Below are 20,959 nucleotides of genomic sequence, written 5' to 3'. Positions count from 1 at the left end.
ATCCCATACTATATATTTCTATATCTCTGTTTTTTCTCAAGTTCAATAACTCAGTCACTGAGCAAAAACAAGTAATTACGAACCACAACACAACACAAGTGGCACATGCAGAAAGCAAACAGTTTGCAAGTAATTTTGATGCCTGACGCTTAAAATTGCTCATCCAAACTGTTTGGCAAATACTTACAAATAACTATTTTGTTCACAGCAGGAGAAAAGGATTTTGTTTGTCATACATCTTCCTTGCCTTAGCCAAAACTAATCTGTATCCACACATGGCACAAACCATTCTCACTCACTCTTCGCATTCAGAAGACACACATGCAAATAGATAACATTGTCAGCACGCACTTGAAAAACTACTCGGTACACTGGCACAACGTTTCAAGTTTTGCTTTGGTAGGAAAGTATAAAAAGGCATTCTGAACGCTGTGTCGTTCACAAACGCTATTGTTCTCCTCGGCTGTCTGCAGCACGGAGTTAGCAACGGTTTCGGACAGGATGGGAGCAGGTACAGTCCTGCAGCAACCAGCCCAAGGGAGCTGGGACAGCCTGGTACCAAGGGGCACCAGCTACGACGCACAGGCGTGTGCACGCAGAGAATAGACTCTGGGTAAGCAGGAGGGTTAATTTTGCTTTGCTTTGTGCTCCGAGAAAGACAAGAAGGGCTAAAATATCAAACCTGAGGTTCTCTGCATACCGACCGGGAAGAGACAAGCTGCTGAAATATTAGCTTGGCTTTTCGGGAGCAGTCGCCAGAATTTCAGTCACTAACATTTCAGCCGTATGGTAACTTGCATCTCATCCTCAGCAGAATAACAGATGTGCCAACAGCTGAAGGGGCAAAAAGCTGGGTTCCATCACACATTTCATTTTTCACTACCCAGGAAAGACTTAGGAGGAAGCTGGGATCAATGACTGAGGGTGAGCAGTGGAGGGAAGAGATCTTTCTAAGTTCCCCTTTCCCCTTTCAAGCACATCAAGCACGCAGGCATTTCTCACATGTGCTTTGCACCCAGAAGCGATGCTGGCATTGGCCATAAACCACTGCATTCAGGTTAAGGCTGCACTGACCCTAAAATAAAAAGCCTAATCCATTGTAAATATCCAGAAGACACTCAAGTCTATTACCGTCCAACCGCTTGCTACTTCCTTCCAGTTTTTAAAGGAGCCTGTCTCGGTGGTCATCACAATTACAGCAAAACGCTGATTAGGATGCACAAGGCAACATCACAGGAAACAAAAATAAAATTATCTTGACAAAGTAACTGAATGCATTTATAGGTAAGGTATTGCTTTTAATTAGCCTTAATTTCTAAAGAATTATTACTTGCTCAAAAAAAATCTTTAAGGATCCATATATTATTGAGTGCAAGATTCTCCCCCCTCCCCCTGCTAATACCTGAGAGAGTAGAGCTAGTATAACTCACCAGGGACTGCTGTGTTTGGCTGCAAGAATGGTCATTGTTCCAACATAGGCAGTATTTTCATTAGAACTACAAAATTATAATGTTCTCACTGAATGAATATGGAAACCAAATCCTAATCTGGATTAATCTTCAGACTACAACATGTTGTGCTTCCTAGAAGTAACCTGTGTGTTTGTACACATGCGCACATGAAGATACACACACATCGGCCATATACACCTGGACAATGCTATACCCCACTCTGATCAGACTTGTAGTTTGCTTCCTGAAAGACAGCAGTGCAATCTAAGCCATTCACTTCTCTCTTTATAAAACAAATACAAGCCTCTTAGTGTCAGCCTTGAGAAGTCCGGGACATGGTGCAAACCTCAATAAATGGACGTGCTTGGGGATGCTGTACCCGCATTACTCTGGGCTGAACCACCCATTCTTCCTCCCCATTTCTCCATCTCCTGTTTCCCATTCCCCAGGGCTGCTGCTCACAGTTTGCATACGCCCCTGCCATTTACTTCCACCCTCACAGAAGAAATACTCCACTCTCAGGACGTAGTGTACAAGTGGTGTGGTACAACAGGAGGAGGCTCCAGATACCAGAAGGTTCCAGGCCACCTCTGGAACAGCAACTTGGAGTCCTTCTGGGAGGGCTGACATCTTTCATTTGGATGGCCAGACCTCGATCAAGCTTTTCTCATCACACAAACGACGAGGAAGCTGTGCAGTACCTTCCTCTTTTGGTGGCGGAAACACGCACACTTCCCATAATCGTCCCATAAGCCAGCCTTTAGGCTCCATCGAGGATGGGGATTGCGTGTCCCATGCCCCTCTCTATCAGCTGGCAGGGGACACAACTCCATGCAGGGCTCATGGTCAACAGCAAAGCACGACTGACAAGTGTGTGTGCTGGGTGAATGCAGCTTTTTGTCCAACCTGGAGCTGTAAGCGCTCACAGCGTGCATGTGGCTGGGCGTCTTAAGTCATAAGGAGGTCCTCAAGAGGTTGTTCCTACTTCCCATCCATGTATGCCACTGTGGTCTCTAGGCACTATTGCCTAATTTCAGATTATATAGTTGGCTATGGAAAACATTTCTTTAGAAAACCACTGGCCCTTTAGCAGCACTGATGCCCTCCTCTGTGATGTTTCCTGGGACTGCTACAGGAGCCAGGGTTTGCCTGCACTCAGCAGTTTACCAATACAATTACCGAGCCGTTGCTTACTGCATAATTCCCGCTTTGGAAGCTGTTCTGAGAGGTAGTTTTCTGACCCTATTTGTATTACTCAATGAGAGAAGGCATTATTTGGAATAATAACAGAGATCGCACTGTTATATCCACGGTACTTTAACTATACCGGTGCTTCTGCAACTTCTTTTATAGCTGGCCGACCTTCTTTCTCGGTTCCTATCAGTCTCCAGTCTGCCACAGGAGAAATTCTTCTGCAAACAGCGCAGGAACCCGCAGTGCAGTGAGAGTCTGTAATCAGAGCTCCTGGGAGACCAGGCGTTTTGGGAGCGGACTCGTCTCCTCGTGGAGCAGACAGGAAGCGTGACTCTTCCTCTCCTGCTGATTTCTGCTAATATCTTGAGCCGTAGCCCATTCATGAGCAACTTAGTGCAAAAATTACATCTTTACATCTCCAGTTGTTTTGCTTAGGTTGGATGCACTGCTCATGAAATGATCTAACTGCCAGAATTAGGCTTTCAAAATTTGTCATCTGCAATGACAAATTAAAAATTCCCTTTCCACTCATGTTCTTGGAGTCCTCTCCAGCCTTGCTGCTGCAGTAGCTACCACTAAATGCCACTAAATCAGTAAATCTATTTATTGGACTAGTCAGAGAGAACTGCAGCAATGTGGTACAAACTTAATGCAATTCAAACCTCTTCGAAGCAGTAGGAAGTAAACACTCAGCTCTCTTCTCCATGAAACTGGAGTGAAAAAGGGTGGAACCTTAAGGGTGACTATGGTAAAGAAAAGAGCGTTCAAGAGGTGATACAAAAGAGCCCCATCAGTAACTCCGTAAGGACAAGAAGGTGAAAGATGTTCAAAGTTCTTGTTTAGCAAAACACTGAGAACACCTTGGTGACCGTCTGAGGCCCTTGATTCAACTCTCTCTTCCCACCAGCTCCCTAAAACCCTCGGCGGTAACATCTGGAACCCCCATCCAATTATAAAATGAACTACAGGCGGATCAAAGAGCGAGTTTCCCAGCTCCCATGAGAACAAGCCGGAGCGTGGGATAATTAGCAGCTTCTGACTGCTGCTAACCACCTCGCACTCGTTAGCATTTTTCCTTGGCCTTCTCACCTGCATGGGCAGTCCCCTTTGCCTCCAGAGTAAAAAGTTCCCTCCACGTGCATGTCTCTTTTGACCTGCCCGTATCAACAGCTGTCCTGGCACGTCCCAGAAGTTTCTAACAGTCTCTTTTCTCCTCTCCCCATTAACCAGAGACAAAGGTTTTTGGGGTACATTTCCACTGCCCAGGAGTGAATGTGAGGGCAGCAGATGGGGAAATAAAAATAAATAAAAATAAAAATAAAAATAAAAAGAAGTGTTCAGGAGCCCTGGGGACCCTGGTGCATCTGCAGACAAGCAGGTAACACCAGGAGAGAAATGCAGCTGAACTATAACAAAATGATACTTACTTGGCTTCTTGTATTCCCCTGTGCCCAAGGACTTGTATCAGGATGAGAGAGATGGAGCTCACCGTGAGAGAGAAATATTTGCTCGCTAGTTCCCACATGTTTTGAGCGGGCTGATACACTGCAAGCAGGGACAGAAGTTTCAGGTCTGAAAGGCACCTTAACGAGTCAAGCTGTCGGGAGCAAGAGTGAATTGTGAGCTGCTTGCCCTAGCAAGGGAAATGCACGCTGCGTGGCCGCCCCATGCGGGGACCCTAGAGTTGCCTGCCCTTTCCTGAAGAGTTTCCAGCACGCCTCCTCTACCCGAGGGACAACTGCTGCAGAAGGTACGGATGGTAAAGCTCAGACTGGAATCCCCATCACAAACTTAGAAGCAAGACCATTTCCCCATAAGCCATGGCAATCCTCCCCAAGGCAGGGGCATTTCCTTCCAGCAAGCCAACCAAAGTCGGGCCTCTCCCCGATGCTGTGGTGTTCCCAGCGCACCGCTCAGAGCAGGCTCACGTCACAACCCCAAAGATGAAAGCCGTGGAGGGACCCCACGCACGCAGCCTGCTGGCAAGGGAAACAAACCGATCCGGCGCACAAGAAATCTGCATGCAAAGAAATAAACAAGCTGAAATAAGGGCGAAATGTTAATGAAGATCTGGATAGCACTGGGAGATCGTTAGATGACAGGTACCCACGGAACATAGCCCAGCCAGTAAGAGCAGATAAGGTCAGCCTAGGGACTGCGTTCATTTTTACCTTAAAACTCCAACTTTACATAGAGTGACTCAACAGAAATATCAATGGAAATCACCTAACAGTGTCGTCATGTGGAATTTGAGTAATTCTGTTTCAGAGGCAGCACGGTGCGTGGTTGCACGCATATATGCCCGGCTGACACAGCTCCAACCCCGTCCTCCAGGCCGGGCTGCCCACTACTTGAGCTTATCTGCCCAAGCACACCGCCTGCAGCTCTCCAAAGGCTATCACGGGCACATTTGCACCTTCTCTCCCATCCTTTGACCTTCGGGTTCGAGTGCTGAGGTGAGCTACAGCCCTGTCCTTTGGCAGTCCCCCTTCCAGCTCAGCTGTGCCCAGCCCCAGAGCCCACGGGGTCGCAGCACTCAGTGGCTGCACATCCTCCCCGACCTCCTGGTGAAGGCTGCAAGCACTGAGAAGCCTGAAAGACAAAATTTTCCCCGCTGGGACTTCCTAGTGCTGGAGGGAGGAGAGGACGAGCCCGTTGGCGTGCCTGGAGTTTCAGCCAAAGGACCACGCTGGAGGTTGGGATGCTGTGCCCTAACCCTGCCTGCAGCTCCGCCAAATCAAACCCCGATTAGAAATAGATTAGATTCCTTTCCCTCCAACTCAGCTCCAGCCTGCTTTTAATCAACCAACCCCCACAAAAGCCTCCCACCCCCCTTTTTCCCCTCCTTCCCCCCCCCCAACGACCACCAAACGCCCCCCGGCGGCACCAGCCCCCGGGGGAGCGCCGAGCCTCCGGCTCCGGGAGCGGGGGGGCAGCGGGACGGGGACCGGGCTCGGGGACAAACACGCGCACAAACGGCCCCGTCGCTTCTCGGGAACCCCCCCGACGGGTTCCCCGCCGCCGCCGCGGGTTGCTGGCAGCAGCCCCGGAGCCGCAGCGCTGCCGCCGGGGAGCGAGGCAATAAATAACCCGGGGAGCGAGGCGCGGAGCCCGGCGGGCGGCGCAGCCTCTGACCCGACAAATACCCGCTGGAAAAGCGGCACCTCCCGCCCCCGGGAGCCTGGAGCCAGCCCCAGCCGGGGGAGGCTGTGCAAACAGCCCCGGCCAGCAGCGCCGAGACGGGGACGGGGATGGGGATGGAGAGGGGGGAGCGGTGGGGCAGGAGCCCGCGCTCACCTGGCCCCGCAGCCGCAGGGCAGCCTCCTGTCGAGCTCTGTCGTGATGGGGGAGAAAGGGAGCGGGGAGCCCGGCTCGCCTTTGCAAGCGGCGGAGGGCCTGTTGTTAACCATCAGGGAACTATTTATTCTCCGGCCTCACTGATGCTCCTTGGTCAATAATGATAAAGGGGAAGGAGAAAAAAAAAAAAAAAAAAAAAAAAGTTGAGGCCATTATAAAGAGGCAATCACATTACGGAGAAGCAGCAGCAGCAGCAGCCCCCTCAGAATCTATGATTCCCTTAGGTCATGTCTGGTGTGCTCAGACCACTGGCCACTGTCAGTATTTACCCTGCATCATTAACCCACCGAACGGTTTTTTTCGTGCCAGAAATGACTGATTTCTCCAGCCCGATGGCAATCATTGGCCGGCAGACAGAGCAGCGCGCCCCTGCTGCTCAACTATCTCCAGTGATATTTAATAAATAAATAAAATAGCTGGATGGATGACCGGCTCCTCAGGAAAAGGGAAGAAAATGTGTCTCTGTTTATTGTGGTTAAATATTTGCGAGTCCCTGCCTCTGGCACTTACCCGTACACATGCATGCATGCGACATACATATATGCTTGCCCTAAGCCCTGCTCACCTCACAAAACGTTGTTATTTGCTGTTTGCATTGCCATTATGTCTCAGAGCCTCCTGTCGCCAGGACCGTGTCGTGCTAGGTGCCGTACAGACAAAGGGCAAATGACAGTCCCTGTCCCCAGCCGCTGATGCGCTCCAAAACCCGGCTCTTTCTCGCATTGCTGAATTCCACATGAGTTTTGCCAACGTTTCAAATAGGATCAGAGTCACGCCAGGCCAGCTTTAGAAACTTCAGGCATCCGAACTGGATGCCAGATCAAAAAACCCAAACACTGTGCAGAAACCTAAGCTCGGCTCTGCCACAGGGGAGCTGGTTGCGTTCGAAGGTTTTGGTTGACTCCTCCTTTACCCCGCACAGGCATCCCACCGCCAAGGGGGCTCCACGAGGCACGCCGGGCTGCACACAGCTCTGACCGCCCTCAGAGATTATTTACGCCAGGTTACAATGCACGACCCATACCGAAAGCGAGCATCCATGCCATCAAACAGCACTTCACTGCTGTATTCCCATCCCCAAAGCGGCTCTCCGAAGTTTTTCCTCTTTCTGCCTTTGACCCATTTCCCCGGCTGCGATTATCCCTCTCATCAGGACCATTTAAATCACGGCCATTAACGAAGCACGAGGGTGGGGCATTTTTGTTTTTATCGTTGTCATGGGTTTCCCGTAACACACACAAAAAAAATCTGACCTTCTTTGCCACGAAAAACATCATCTCCGGGAAATCCAGATTTTCTGACAGCTCTGCCACTTCCTGTGTGCATTCAGAGGAAAGTCACAGGAGCACGGTAATGAGGGAGGGATGAGAGCAGGACAGGGGGAATGCAGCCACGGCTGGGGATGGGCTCTATGGGTGGCAGAGCCTGCACACCGAGCATGGAATGGACGCGGTAAGATGCTGAAGGCAAACATAGGGGCACACAAGAGGATTGAGTCGCTTCAAAAGGAACAGCAATATTCTCTTAAGGAAAGGTCCGGGGTTCTCTTATTCCTATGATCTCGCATCTTCCCTCTTTTTTCTCCCTGTTACCTGCTGCTGTCTTGACTGGCCTTTCCAAAGGAGCTCAAGGTCTGGCCCAAATTTATTTTTAATGTGTATGAAGCAGTAAGGCCTTGGCCATAAAAAAAATGGGGTCCCTGTATTGCAAAAATACACCTTTTTTTTTCCCAGTGAAAAGGTCTGAGGGCGTGGAGAGCACAAGTCCTTGTGCTCCCCAAACACTTAGTTCTGAAAGTCTCCTTCGGAGACAGCCCTGGTCTCCTTTACATTGCTTTGAAGATTCTCGCGTTAGCCTGCAGAGCAGGTTCCTTCCTTCAGTGTTCTGGTTTGGGGAGCTAAGTCATCCTCTTACCAAAGAGAGGAGCAAATTTCCAGGTTCCGGAGACGTGGCAATTCGCTCCTTCAGGTCCTTCAACAAAGCAGCACAACTGACAAAAGAGGGCACCTTTTTGCTCACAAACAGCTGACAGGTTAAGGTTCCTTCACGTGAACACCGAAATGCTACTGGCACGCAGAAAGCATCATTTGCTGGGCCATTGTTGCTTACACGTATGTACCCAAGAGGTAATGCCGCCTCCTGGGACGGTTTGATCTGTGGAAACGTCCCTAAATTGTGAATCATTTTAAGCACAGCACAGAGTGAAGCTGTTATAGAGCAGTCCAGGGAATTTCCTCCCCACCCGGAACAAGGATCAGCCTGCTGCAAGGGCAGTCGTTAAATGAATCTCTCTAATAGGCAAGATGAAAATCAAGATCTAGAAGAAGCAGCAGGAGAAAGTAGGGACATTATTCCCCCATTTCCAGCAGCAAGCAGCTCCCATTGACACTGCTGGCAGTTATTCATGCTCAGCAGCAAAGGAACTGGGGACCATAACCTTGGGTGAAAGCTAGATTTGTAGCCTTGGTACGAGCAAACCAAAAGCCTTTCGCTGAAGCCAAGAACTGAGGTTCATTATAGCTCAGAAGAAAAGTTCGACTCACTGCTCAGGGAGAAAGCCACGTTTCTTCCCCTGTGCAGGGATGCCTATCTTCTCGCCATGTGATGCCTTCTGTAAGCTCTTTTGGGGGCAGGGGTATAAATCATAATAAAGTCGTGGCATGGCAGATAAATCATAATAAAGAATAATGATATGTAATAAGGATGAATAATATTAAGAGGAGAGCTGTGAGAGAGACAGAGAGCCTGCATGCATACGTACACACAACTGTACAAACAAATACAGAAACGAAGGTTGTTTTACAGCATTTCAAAGTGAACATTTTTTTCTTAGTGGATGTTTTGCTGTCAACAGGTTGACCCCAGCTGCCTTTCACCACCTTCTTTCCCTCCCTTCCCTGCCCTGCTGCACATGGAAGGGCAGTGAAAAAACACGCGCAGGTATTATACGACACAGAGGGTCATGAACTAACATCACAGAGGGAGCTGAAAAATACCCGGCTCCCAGGCTCCTCCGTCTGCCTGCACGCAAAGCTTTTTTCCCTCTGGTTTGGGTGGCATTATGTCACGTGAAGAAACCCAGGAGGAGGCGTTAAGCAAACCACAACACACAGCTGTCCCTTGCCACTGACACTTCCAAACAACAGGATAACTCCCTCGCCACGCCGCCACGACAGAGAGCAGGCTTTGAAGGGCGACAGATCCCAACCTGGTGGTGGGCTGCTTGGCTGTCGAGGCACGATACGGCTCCCTGAAGGCTAGAAGAAACTGGGGGAGATTTTCTGTTGCTTGACCAAGCAGAGCAAGACAGGGAACTCGGCAATATCCCACCTTGTGCTGCTGAGGAAAGAAAACTGGAGAAGAGACACAAATAGGGGGAGAAAGAGACCTCCAGGAACCTGTAACATCTGTAGCAAGAAAACAGGAAAAAATCCTCCGTGTCCAGCAGAATATCCCATTCTTCATGTAAAACCAATACATTTATACATAATGGAGACAGAAAGACAAGCCCGTGTCTGTCTGCTGGGTTAGAAGCAAGGAAGGACGAGTAGGTAAAGACAGACAGAGACTGCTACCGGGAGAGCTGTGGGTAGGAGTCTCTTTTTCTGACCTGTCTAAAGCACCTGGCAGACTGTTTGAGCCATTTGGAAAGTGGCAAGAAGAGCAGACAGTAGCACTAGGCATTAAACTAGTTTTAATACCACGCAGAGTTTGATATACTTCCCAAATCCCAGGATTTATTAAGCATGGCTCTACTGCTCCCACGTCTAAAGCAATAAAGCTGAAAGTGTCAAAGAAACAGGTTCCTTGTTTCATCTCCTTTGTTCTCTGGGACTTTTTTTATTTTTAAATCTAAAGCTGTCAGACTTTAGGAGAGGGTGACAGTCTGCCACCCAGTTTGGGAGTTTTCTTCTCACCCTTTTTTCATGCTGGCTGTACAGAAATAACAAAAGCAAGCTGTCCTCTCAGACGAGGGGAACCCTTTGCCCCCACACCCTGCCCAACCTCCGACACTCCCAAGAACCACCGGTAACCTCTGTGCATCGCCGTGCTTTGTTTAACTGCATTTAAAACCAAAGGTGGGTAGAACTGGTTTGGTGAAAGTCTATAAAAGTCTGTAATTACAACAGCATGAATGAGCCTCGTAAAAAGTGGGAGAAACCTGACACAAAGGAGAGGCTGGGAAGCCAGGTCCCCACACCGCAGGAAATCCAGACGCGGTGCTGCAACCCATCGGCGTCTGCTAACACACCCCGAGAAGCAGATAAAGCAGCACCACGAGAGGTTCTGCCTCCGCCTGGAAAACATCGGGCACGCTCGTCTGCCACTGCAAGTTCAGGCTCAGGAGCTGGGGGGGAGCAATCGCAATTTCGGCATGAATTTAGAGCAGGTGGGAAGGAGTAGACTGGTCAGGCTGGAGAATCCAGGGCCTCTTTTGAATTCTCGGAATTAGGGGAACAACACGGCAAACCTACCCCTGCCTTCAGGGCGTCACCACGAAGGTGTGCGGCTCGGCCAGACGGTGAGAAAGAAGCTTGCTGCCCATCACCCAGGTCTTCAGCTCTCTAGAGGCAGGTGACACAAGTGGCAGTTCTGATTCCAGCCTCTGCTAATTGCAGGACTGGACCTTCAGGACCCAGATTTATTCTGTACAGGTGTGTTGGCCAGTTCACAGGGGAGGAGGGAAACAAGTATGTGTTAGAGACCTTCAGGGCCGGATGCTAAGATAAGAATAAAATCCTAATTTTCTAATGCTTAAAGAGCACAGCAGTCTAACTTTTCCTCTCCAAATCCTTCTCCCTTTGCACATAGATTTGGACTTCTCAGTTCCCTGCAAAAACAAATTAATCTATTACCCACAGGTTAGCCTACGGCTGTTTTGTGTTTGGGTCAACGGATTCTCCGCAAAGAGCCTGACGGTGAAAAAGAAACAAACCCAAAACCAGGGATAGCCGGATCGACAGCGTTATCTGATCAGCCAAAAGAACCAGGGTGGATGGGTTGGCGTAACTTTTCGGAGCTGACTGAGTTGGGGCTGCTGGTCAAGGAACAGCCAAAATGATTTGCCGGGCCCAGTTAGCCAGTTGCATTTCAGGCACAATGAAGCAGCCTTCCCAGCCACTGAATATTAGCAGCAAACAGTACAAGGAAAAGATTGCTTAGCCAGTTAAGTGTGTATTTAAAATGCAGATAGCCCACACTGAGATCCAAGAAAAAAATATATTTATCATTGTTATTAACAATAATAGAAATAAAGCCAGTTTTAATAGCATGCAGGGTTTGATGCATTTCCCAAATACGAGGATTTATTAGTTTAAAGCCTGGGTATTTATTTGTTTCTCTCTCTCCAGTCCTGCCCCTGCTTCCAACCGTCTTGAATTTTTAATGCACACTGTTTCTAATGTCAGCCGTTTTTCTTGTAAAGGTTTTTTGACATAACTTTATATTGCTACATCCTTTTGTTGTTGCCATTCCCCATCCTTGTTAGAGACTCCACTCCCCTAATGAAGCTCGTCTCCTGCCAGGATAATAAAAGAAAATAGATACAGGGCTGAAGAGAGCCAGTGAGAGGTGTGTGCATGTGTGTGTGTCTGATTAGAAATGAGGGTGACACAAAATAAGTGCCATAACAGCCTGGTCTCCGGGGACTCCCGAGGCTGTCCCCCAGATCTGCATGGCTTCTGTACACGGCTCTGTGCGTGTGGATGTATACACACACAGCACACATCTCATTTCACAGACACACACCAACTCTGTGGAAGGACGTGTTCAGGAAGATGTGCGCGGCAGGGGCCAGGAGCGTGGGACTTCCAGTCAAATAAGAACACCAGGACTCAAAGCAGCCCAGTGGCTTCTCAGTCCCTAAATTTTTGGGATATCCTTTTTGTGTTTCGCAGCAACAAGCTGCTGATTAAGCTGCTGATTCGGTTGCTTTCTAGCCATTCTCTCTCCTTGCTTTCTCCCCCCAACCATCTTCACGAGTCTCTAATAAATAAGAAGGCACCTTACACCTGTCGCCAGTCGAAAGAACAGAACTCAGAACTATTTTCATAGCCCAGGAAATGCCAAGATCTCTGCTATCCTGCCTGTAGCCCCCCTTCCCAGCACTGACCTTCCAGAAACGCCAGTCTGCTACCGCCTCGTACCTACCGGCCTCTTTCAAGCAGCAACAACCACTGCAAAAACCATATTGTGCTAAAGACAAGAACCCCCTCGACTCTTTAATGCCTTCCAGCCTTAGGAACAACTTCTTGTGCTCTTTCAGGGCAATTCACGGTCTCACTATAAGATAGAAAATAAGAAAAATAAAAAACAAACAAACAAACAACCTCTATGATCCTCCTTTCTTTTCTGTCCATTGAGAATAAGAAACGTAATGTTTCTCTAACTTGATATAGGTCCTTGATAACTATGTGTCACAACTCCAATGCAACATAGGTGGTCAGTGATTGCGCTTTATTACAGACGGATGAAGAAAATTGTTTAAATAAGTCTCCTGGGGATATGGAAAAAGAAAGTGGCAGAAACAGGGGAAGGCTGGAGGTGTTGTGTATAAGAAAAAAGGACGTGGGTGTCACATCTTGTCTTCAGTGTTAGTGCATGCTAAAGGCCATGCAAGGCCTCTCTGGCTAACATCACTTAACAAAAGAAACCTCCAAACTACTCTGAGAAGCTCACTCACTACGGGTCAGTGTTAAATAGCCCAGACCTGTGAAATATCTGGGGGGAGAAAAAGAAAAAGAGAAATTTTAAAAAGGCAGTGAAACCCAAAGCTCCTTTACAAAAAGATCAACTGCCATTTCAAAATTTCCTCTTTTCTATGCTCCTGCCTGGTGCAGAATGCCAGCAGTATTATTCCTCTGTTTCCACAGCGGTGCTGCAAGCAGATGCTTTCCAGGGTTGGAGGCGCGGTATCCGTACACTCCGCCTGCTGCTGTTAAGACGCAGAGAGCCAGCTGTCTCCCCAAAGGTACTGGCAATCAGCTGGCAGGTTTCAGCTCAAGCCTCCAGTTTTCTAGCCCAACAGGCGCTGGGATGCAGCCATGCCGTCGGCACCGGAGAACTGCTAGCTGCTACTTCAGAAATAACACAACTCACGGAAACAGCAAAGCATGGAGGAGCCCGCCTCCCTGTTCAGAAATGGGTTAGGCGCTTCGCAGCACAACTCTTATGCACAATGTCTGTAACAACACGGATGATGGGGCTGGCTATCGGCCCCTCTCCATAAAAGAAAGCACAGAGTGAACAGCAGTAATGGGTGAGCCATGGTTCCTCCGTAGGAATTGCCTCCCTGCGTGGTGTTCAGTATCAATCAGATATTCAATAAAGGGTCCAGAGATGCATATGCATGTTCCTTGAGCACACTGTTACAGACACTAATCCTCTTGGATGCTTTGGAGAACCAGAACCTAGTAGACAAGTGCCACAATATTAGCTTGGGAACTAGCTTAGCGCAAGCTCCAACAAACGCAAAGACGACCGGGTTTCTAGTTGAAATAACAATGAGTAGAAGAATCTGTTTTGACTGTTTCCATTGGGATACCCAGCTTTCAGACACAGCAGACAAATTAACGTGAGGAGAACCTCTACATATTTGTGGCTTTCAACATCTGAAATACTTACAGCTATCTATAGCTCTACTTAGCTGTCTGTAGCGCTGCTGTACACTTTTAAACTCTGGAAAGCTCCATCTACTTCTTCCTGACAAACCAATTCTGAAATCCAAAAAACAGAGTCATTCTGTCTAGGTTTGGTTTACGCTGAAATGCTTAATTGAAATTTCAGGTGGAAATGAATCCAGTCACCTCTTGTTCCCTAATGGATTTTGATCTACTCCCCCACGCCGTGACAATTTCTGGCATGGTAAGTGATGTCTGTTTTAAAGAAGGCCATAATTATGAAGTCTACAGGGAACTGTAGGTCAAGACAGAGACGCAATGACATAGCTCTTACTAGACCAGAAAAGCAGGAGTGACTAGGACTACTGACAGGCTGCAGGAGCAATGACAGATCAGCAAGGAAAACACATGCAGCATGCAAGATCTGGCTCTGTTTACCCTCTACTATCATACCACCAACTTCTGGAAAGCTAGATTTCCTGACCTAGCCTTCCCTCTATAATTAAACTGCGCGCCTCTGCTGGATCGCCTCTCCATGGTACACACTGGAGCCGGGAGCAGTCACAACTCCCACGACGCCAGCTCACAAGAGACCAGCCACCAGAAGGTCCCAGGTACAACGATGCCTGAAAACTTTCTGGGGTTGCTGTCACACTGAAGAATGGCAAAAACACAAAGAGCAAAAGAACGTGTTTGTGGTTGCTGATAATCTCTTGAATCTATTGATAACCAGGACAGAATTGGCTCAGACACTGTGGTATTCCTGAAAGCTGAAATGCTGCATTGCCTTGGCGGCGGTTACAATCTATAACCCAAACCAATCTATCTACCTATTTTTCATCTGGCCTCATCTGTGTTATCCTCCCAAGCCTGGAAGCTAAATACACAAGCATTTCTCAGTGCCCACCCAACAGGCTTCTGTGGGGCATCAGAGCAGGTGAGGCCGCACAGCATCGCTGGTTCACCCCTTTCTCAGGGACACAGCCCTGAGCACAAGCTACGAGGTGAAGCCACAGAAGTGCCTGCTGCGTACTGTGGATCTCGCTCTGGGATCACAATGACCAACACAGGACAAAGCGTTAGATTGTACCCTATAATCCCCAGTTAAGAACGCCATTCCCCCAGGGCCATCATTATGCGCTTCTGCGGAGCTGTGAGCCAGCGCTTGGGAGCCTAACGAGCTTTACAGCAGCACCCGAGCACTCCAGACTTCTTCCAGGAGAAGTGGAAGCCACTTTGGTGCCGAATAACCCAGGTGCTTCCTGAAGGCTTCAACAGGAATAATGGAGAAGCAGGGAGGCTTATCTAATCAACACAAATTACACAGACCCAGCACTGTGGCCAGTGTGCCTCAACCAGAAAGGAAGATAAAATCCCTGCCACACACAGCCTGCAAGTTACTGCCTGATGCACACCTCTCTTTTCACACCGCGCTGTACAAAACCATGGGCAACTGTTCTCAGAGATGGCAGGGCTCTAGATCTGTGTTCTTGTGAATAATGGAAATAAATGCAAATGTCAGAACAGACTCAGCTCATCAGTTTTCTTTCTCTCCTGACTTTGAACGGGAACCTTAAAGATGTATACCACATATGCCATAAACTTTGGGGATAGAGAGACTACAAGAGAATATGAAAACCGTAAGCAGGACCTATCTGGAGTCTAAAAAGACACCTCTTCTTTCTAACAGAACTGCACATTTGCTGTGTTTCTGGACAGCATCTAACACACCATCAGCTGATGCTGATAGTAAATCACAGTAAGAAATGCCCTCCGTGCCTTCCACATGGCAAGGTGCGTGTGAGCGTGCTCTTGAAAAGCTTTTTCACCATGAAAGTAAAAGACCTACTGAGACCACCTCCAAATCCAAACCAATATGCCTGTCCTAAGGAAAGTTTTGACCAAGGAGAAGAAAGAGTCATGAAAACCACAACGAAATTAAGACAAAACTATTGGTTTTGCACAGACAGGCTCCAGTGATGGGTGGCAGTATGAAGCCAAGAAGAAAAAGAATGGGTCTTTCATGAAAATAGATGGATCACAGAAGGGGAAAGAGCTACATGACCAACAGTTCTGAAGGGAGGGAAGATGATATATTCCCCTTTGGCTGTCCTCAATAGACAATGGGACCAGCAGTGTTGTGATCTAAGAAAGACAATGGACACAACAGACAGAGCAACGGCTGCACTGTCTACAGACCAATTATTTAAATGGCTGAAATCCATATAATTTTTTGAGGGAATAATTCTTTTTTTTTCTTCTTCTTTTTTTTTTTTTTCAAATGGACTTCCACCAGGAGGACAAAAACCAGCCCTGCTGAAAATATCCCATTCACAGAGATGCTAAAAGACGCCCAGCAGGTTCACAGCCGCTGCATAGCACATCCCAGACATCTACGCTTTTAATGCTCAGGAGGTGCAGGCTGTGCTGTATTAATATGCAAAGTGTGCCTGCCTTCCCAATTAAATGGAAAATGCTATGATTAAAACCAGTCAGAAGATATTAGATGGATAGTGCTGAACTATGGGCTTTATTTCCTAGTCACAGAAGCCCCACAGGAGTGCTGATGGAGTACATGCTGGGGAGATTACCAAAGGCGAAACAGGGCTGGGAAAGGAAAAATGCTTGAATAACGACAAGAGGGAGAAAATGAGGAAGCTGTTTACAGGAGAGCTGAATTAACACAGTACCTCATCCTGGTCTCTCAGACACGGCCCTCTGGGCCACACGTATCTGGAGGGAACCCAAGCACCACTGCTCCTAGAAGCCGAATCCTAGCACATTATTTGGAGGGGAGAAGGCCTCAGAAGCTGAGTAAATCACAGCGTGAGGCCCAGAGAGCTTCACAGTTCGTAGCTGCACAGCCCTGAGGCAAAGCTGAGAGGGGACAGGCCTTCCCCGAGCCTGGCTTCCTTGTTAGCATCAGCACATCCTCCTCTATCACCTCACTGGGACAGGAGAAGAAAACACAGCGGAGCAGCACAGCACGCCAGATAATTCACAATTAAACCCACGAAGATGAGAAGATGAAAGAGGAACCATTAATAACTGATTGGAGAGTCCCCTTTGCCTTGCTGGGGAGGGCTCACTCTAAATCACCTGCGTGGCTTTAACCCTCCTGGCTGTGCTCTGCGTCTCAGCCCCAGGCCATGGAGCCGTTCCCCTGCTTACTCTTCCTTCCTGCCTCTGAACGCTGCTGCTCCCTGTCACCGACGCGCTCTGGGCCCGTGTTTCATGACTTGCATTTAATTAACAGTGATGGCAAAGTCAGGTATATTTATGGGGACTTCTAATCCTCACACTTACAGTTTCAGTTGCTATGGGTTTCCTTCCAGAGTTGGCGCTTTCCTCCCCACCCCCACCACGTAACGTGCACCAGAATAAAGTCTAATAAATTCTGCTGTGTAATTGGCTGTATATTTTAGGAGTCCATCTATCCCAGCGCTATGAAAACAGAGGCCCTCAACAAAATACCACGAGGACAGAAAGCCCTAGAGGAGGGAGTCCAAAGTACTTTGTTTCCTCAGATGACTGCTGCTGAATTGTTATGGGGGCAAGGCTGGAATGCTGAGGAGCAGAGCCAGAGCTGGCGGCAGCTGCCACGCCACAGAACAGCACTCGGAGGGATGCAATTGCAAGAAACTGCACTTTTGTCCAAAGCTTTGCTACCTCAGAGCAACACAACTACCAGTGGGGCTACCTGGAGGCACTGCCTGCCTGCCCAGCGTGCGGCTGCAGTGAGGTGCAGGTGCCTGGGACACGTTAATGCAAGAGCTCTTCAGGTTCTAGTGGCGCTCTCACCTGCCAACACTCCAAGAACACTGAAAAGCCCAGGAAACCCTTTAACTGAGCCACTCCTACCGCAGACTCTCCTGGAAAGCCTGGGAGAAGGTCTCCACGTTTTGAGGAATACAGAACTTCAGCTGCTCTTTAGGGAGAATTCTTGGCAGCAACAAGCACTCAGAGAAGCCGCACACAGGAGAGGACACATTGCCTCCAGACCACCGGCTCGGCTTCAGCACGGGTTGGCAGAGCCACGTGTAACGGTGGTGCACGTTACTGACTTACCTGCTCCACAGCAGAGCGGGTTCTGGCGGGTAGGATGCAAAGTACGACGGAGGTAGCTCTGTTCGGGGAAGCCTGCGCTGCTGTCTGCTAGAGCCCTTTGGGAGATGAAGACAAAAGATCAGTTCAGCAAGTGCGAGAGTATGAAATTATTATTTTCAACATGTGTATTATCTTATGGACCAACACATACGGCAGGGGAGCATTAAAAAGGTGGTGTCTGTGTAAATGAAACCCTGAGGATGAATGAGCGTTGTGTGATCTACTGGAGAAGTTCATCACAGGGCTTTCTTCTACGGTGATCTATCAAGAGAAAATGCACACGCAAACCTGTTCAAGCAGCATTTTGGAGGGCACGTTTGTACTGAGGAGAACAGAAGTTGTCCACAGCACTCGCACAGGGGCCTGCTGCACCACCCCGAACACGCTCAGCGCCCAGCAGGATTTCCCTCTTGTAATCTTTCTTCACACAAGGAAATTCTTCTGCATGACTACCCCCAGCCTGATAGCAGCACAGCAAAGTCTCCCTGCATATTCAACTTCCCACCGACCCAAAGAAAATTCAAATCCCTCATTCTCTGCTGCATCCAAATAAAGCACTGTATGACAAGAAGGAGGGGGAAATTAGATTTCCTCAAGACTGCTCGTTTAAGTAAAAGGAGAAAAAGACATAAGAAAAGAGGAAAGAATTCTATAAAGTTGGTACAAGTGCTCTCCTGCCCCCAGAAAACACACAGAATTATGGCCAAAATTGTGTGTTTGAACGCCACTGCACAAACTCTTCTATTTTCCTATCATTTCTCTACGATGGTGGAAGCTAACACCCCTTAATTCACAATTTTCCACATTCTATGTTTACGTCCAACATTAATGTTATTTAAAAGTCACCTTATTTTTTTTCTCTCTCTCTCCTGTGAATTCCATGCTGGGTTTCCGATTTTCCCCCATTTTTTTAAAGAATACTTTATTAAGAAAAGCTGACTGCACCTCCGCTCTGTCTGCTGGAACAGCGCTGACAAATAAAAAACCCACCTCACAGGAGACAGTTTTATTCTGTTGATCGGAAGTCTGCCAGCCCAATTTATGATTGGACATAAGATCTCCAAACCTGGATTTATGTGTTGCAGTATAACGACAGGTCAATGAGATTAAAAGTATGTTCATGAGAGAGCTGTAAGGCAATTTGAGTTTCATGGTTCTGTGGTGATTGGGCATTCAGTCTAAGAAAACCTGCATTAATAAAACACTCGCAGTCCCCGGGAACAATCTGCACATTATTCATTATTGCAGCCCGGCTGTGGTCACCTTCACCAACACCCCCTCGCCAATATAAAAAAAGAGAGAGGGAGAGCAACTCTCCCCCTCCTCCCTATTCAGATGAAGCCATCGGGGAGATAGGGCCGTTGATAACGAACGGGCTGGATTAACAATAGAAACACTTTTCTTCCTTATCATCTGGTTCACACAATCCAAACGGGAAGGGGGAATGGGAGGGGAGAGGAATGTCTGAGCACCACCGTAATTGTAAGTCTGTACAGATGGCTGTTCCCCACCAACCGAAAAATACACGGGCCTAACACGGCCAGCAGCCTCCAACGGCATATGGAGCAACTCCCTCGCCTTCAAGGGACGCTGCTTATGAAAGAAACCTCACCCTAAAAACCTTAAATATTGGGTTTAAATGAGGCCCAGCCGGGTCAGGCCGCTGTGGGTCATCTGAATCAGAGCAAACCCGCCTTGGCTGCAGAGCTGGGCCCCGTGGCTGGGCTTGGGTCCGGGGCCAAAAAGCCCCGCGGGTCGGCACTGGGGTCGGGGCGGCAGGGCAGGGCTGCTCTGGCCCACGGCTGGGACGCAGCGAGTCCTGCAAACGTCAGGTTCGGGTTGAGATATCCCCCGGGGTTGGAACCCCGCCCGAGATACGGGTTCAGTGTGTTATCGAGATAACTTTCAAGCGAAGCTTAGATCTCGATCCAAAGCTACCTGTGGGCTCAAAGTTGTTTGCTTCTACCACTCCGGTTCGCTCTGCGCCTCCTGCAAATAGCGACTAGCTCGAGCCCAGATCACATTCCTCAGCTCGCTTTGGCATCACACCCAAGCTCCTCGCTCCTCCCGCAGGAACACTGCGCCCCCTCCTTCGGGAGACACACAGAAGGGAGCCTGCAGCCAATCCAAAAGCCATCATCTCTCCTCTTTACGAGGTTTCGTCTTCCGTCGGTGCCTCTTTTCTTCATTAGCATCATATAAAGATTTTAATTCAAGAAAGATCACAGGATGTAATCATTTGCTGGTGGGGAAAATATTCCACGCTTTGTTTCCATATGGACTCTGTCTGAATAAACCCAACTCCTCATGCTCCTTTTACCAGGCAAGTCCGAGGCCCAAAGACTTGATTTTATGATTTTAGGAGGATCGAGGACCCACAGCTCCGGTGTATTTTGGCAATTGCTGTCGGTGCCCAGCACTGCTGAATGTTAAGCACTAACGCTGAAAAACTAGAGCAGGAGCATATGGAGCACAACACAAACAGCCCCGAGGACAGAGCGAGGATGTGAAGAAAGCAGCCTGAAAAGGGACAGGGCCAAGAGACGACGGAGAGCTGTTATTTCCCCCTACATTTCCATACACTGCTGTTTGACTCTCCCGGTCACCACGCGATGCGCTCCCAAGCCAGGGATCCCTACAAAGCTGCTTAGTGCCGAAGAGGCCAGCAAACATCTGTCGGGTAAGCCCATTTCTGATAGGCAATGAGATAGCGAGGCGTTTCTGTTTCGCCGTTTAATCTGTTCTGTTGTCAGGCATGGCGCCGGGCCAGGAAAAGTTCCCGTTGCCTCAGCTTCAGGGGTGGACTGGCTTCAGAATTTATACAAATAAAAGGAGAAACGAAAAGCGCCGGCAGCACCAATCTGATTACAGAGTCATTTATTTTCTGGTCGTTAATAATTTGTGCAATAAAAGATTGCGTGCCTTTCTGAGTTAGTAGGAGTTATTGGCACAAATTTCCCTCCACACTGGTGTGAGTCTGTGCTTGGAACATAAATTATTAGTTTCTTATCACACTCCTCCTCATTTTTCATGCTGCCACGGCTAGATCGCCAGAAGCCAGCCCCTCAGTCTCAGTCTTATTTTATGCTGCATGAGAAAGGCAGCAAAGATGGTTATTCCATCTTTTATTACACAAACTCGCCTTGGTATTGCCTCTCCTCCCAAACCCCCTCTGCACCTGGATCCTGGAGGTGTGTGCACCACACTGTGTCTGCGCATATGCCAAAGTCT

At 48.5% G+C, this 20,959-nt stretch overlaps 1 protein-coding gene across 2 annotated transcripts in view; it reads right to left on the bottom strand.

The window, feature by feature from the left end:
* SAMD11 (sterile alpha motif domain containing 11) overlaps window positions 1–20,959 on the bottom strand; it is a 173,293-nt gene that overhangs the window by 120,658 nt on the left and 31,676 nt on the right. For both annotated transcript variants that reach the window (XM_080563770.1, XM_080563769.1), the window contains exon 10: window positions 17,690–17,784. The gene's annotated coding sequence lies outside the window, so the exon portion shown is untranslated. The remainder of the gene's footprint in view (window positions 1–17,689; window positions 17,785–20,959) is intronic.

This window comes from Anser brachyrhynchus (genome assembly GCF_964034855.1).
Source record: "Anser brachyrhynchus genome assembly, chromosome: 21".
Classification (NCBI taxonomy): Eukaryota; Metazoa; Chordata; class Aves; order Anseriformes; family Anatidae; genus Anser; species Anser brachyrhynchus.
Note: the sequence above shows the minus strand (reverse complement) of the source record. Positions and strands in the feature narration are given on the sequence as shown.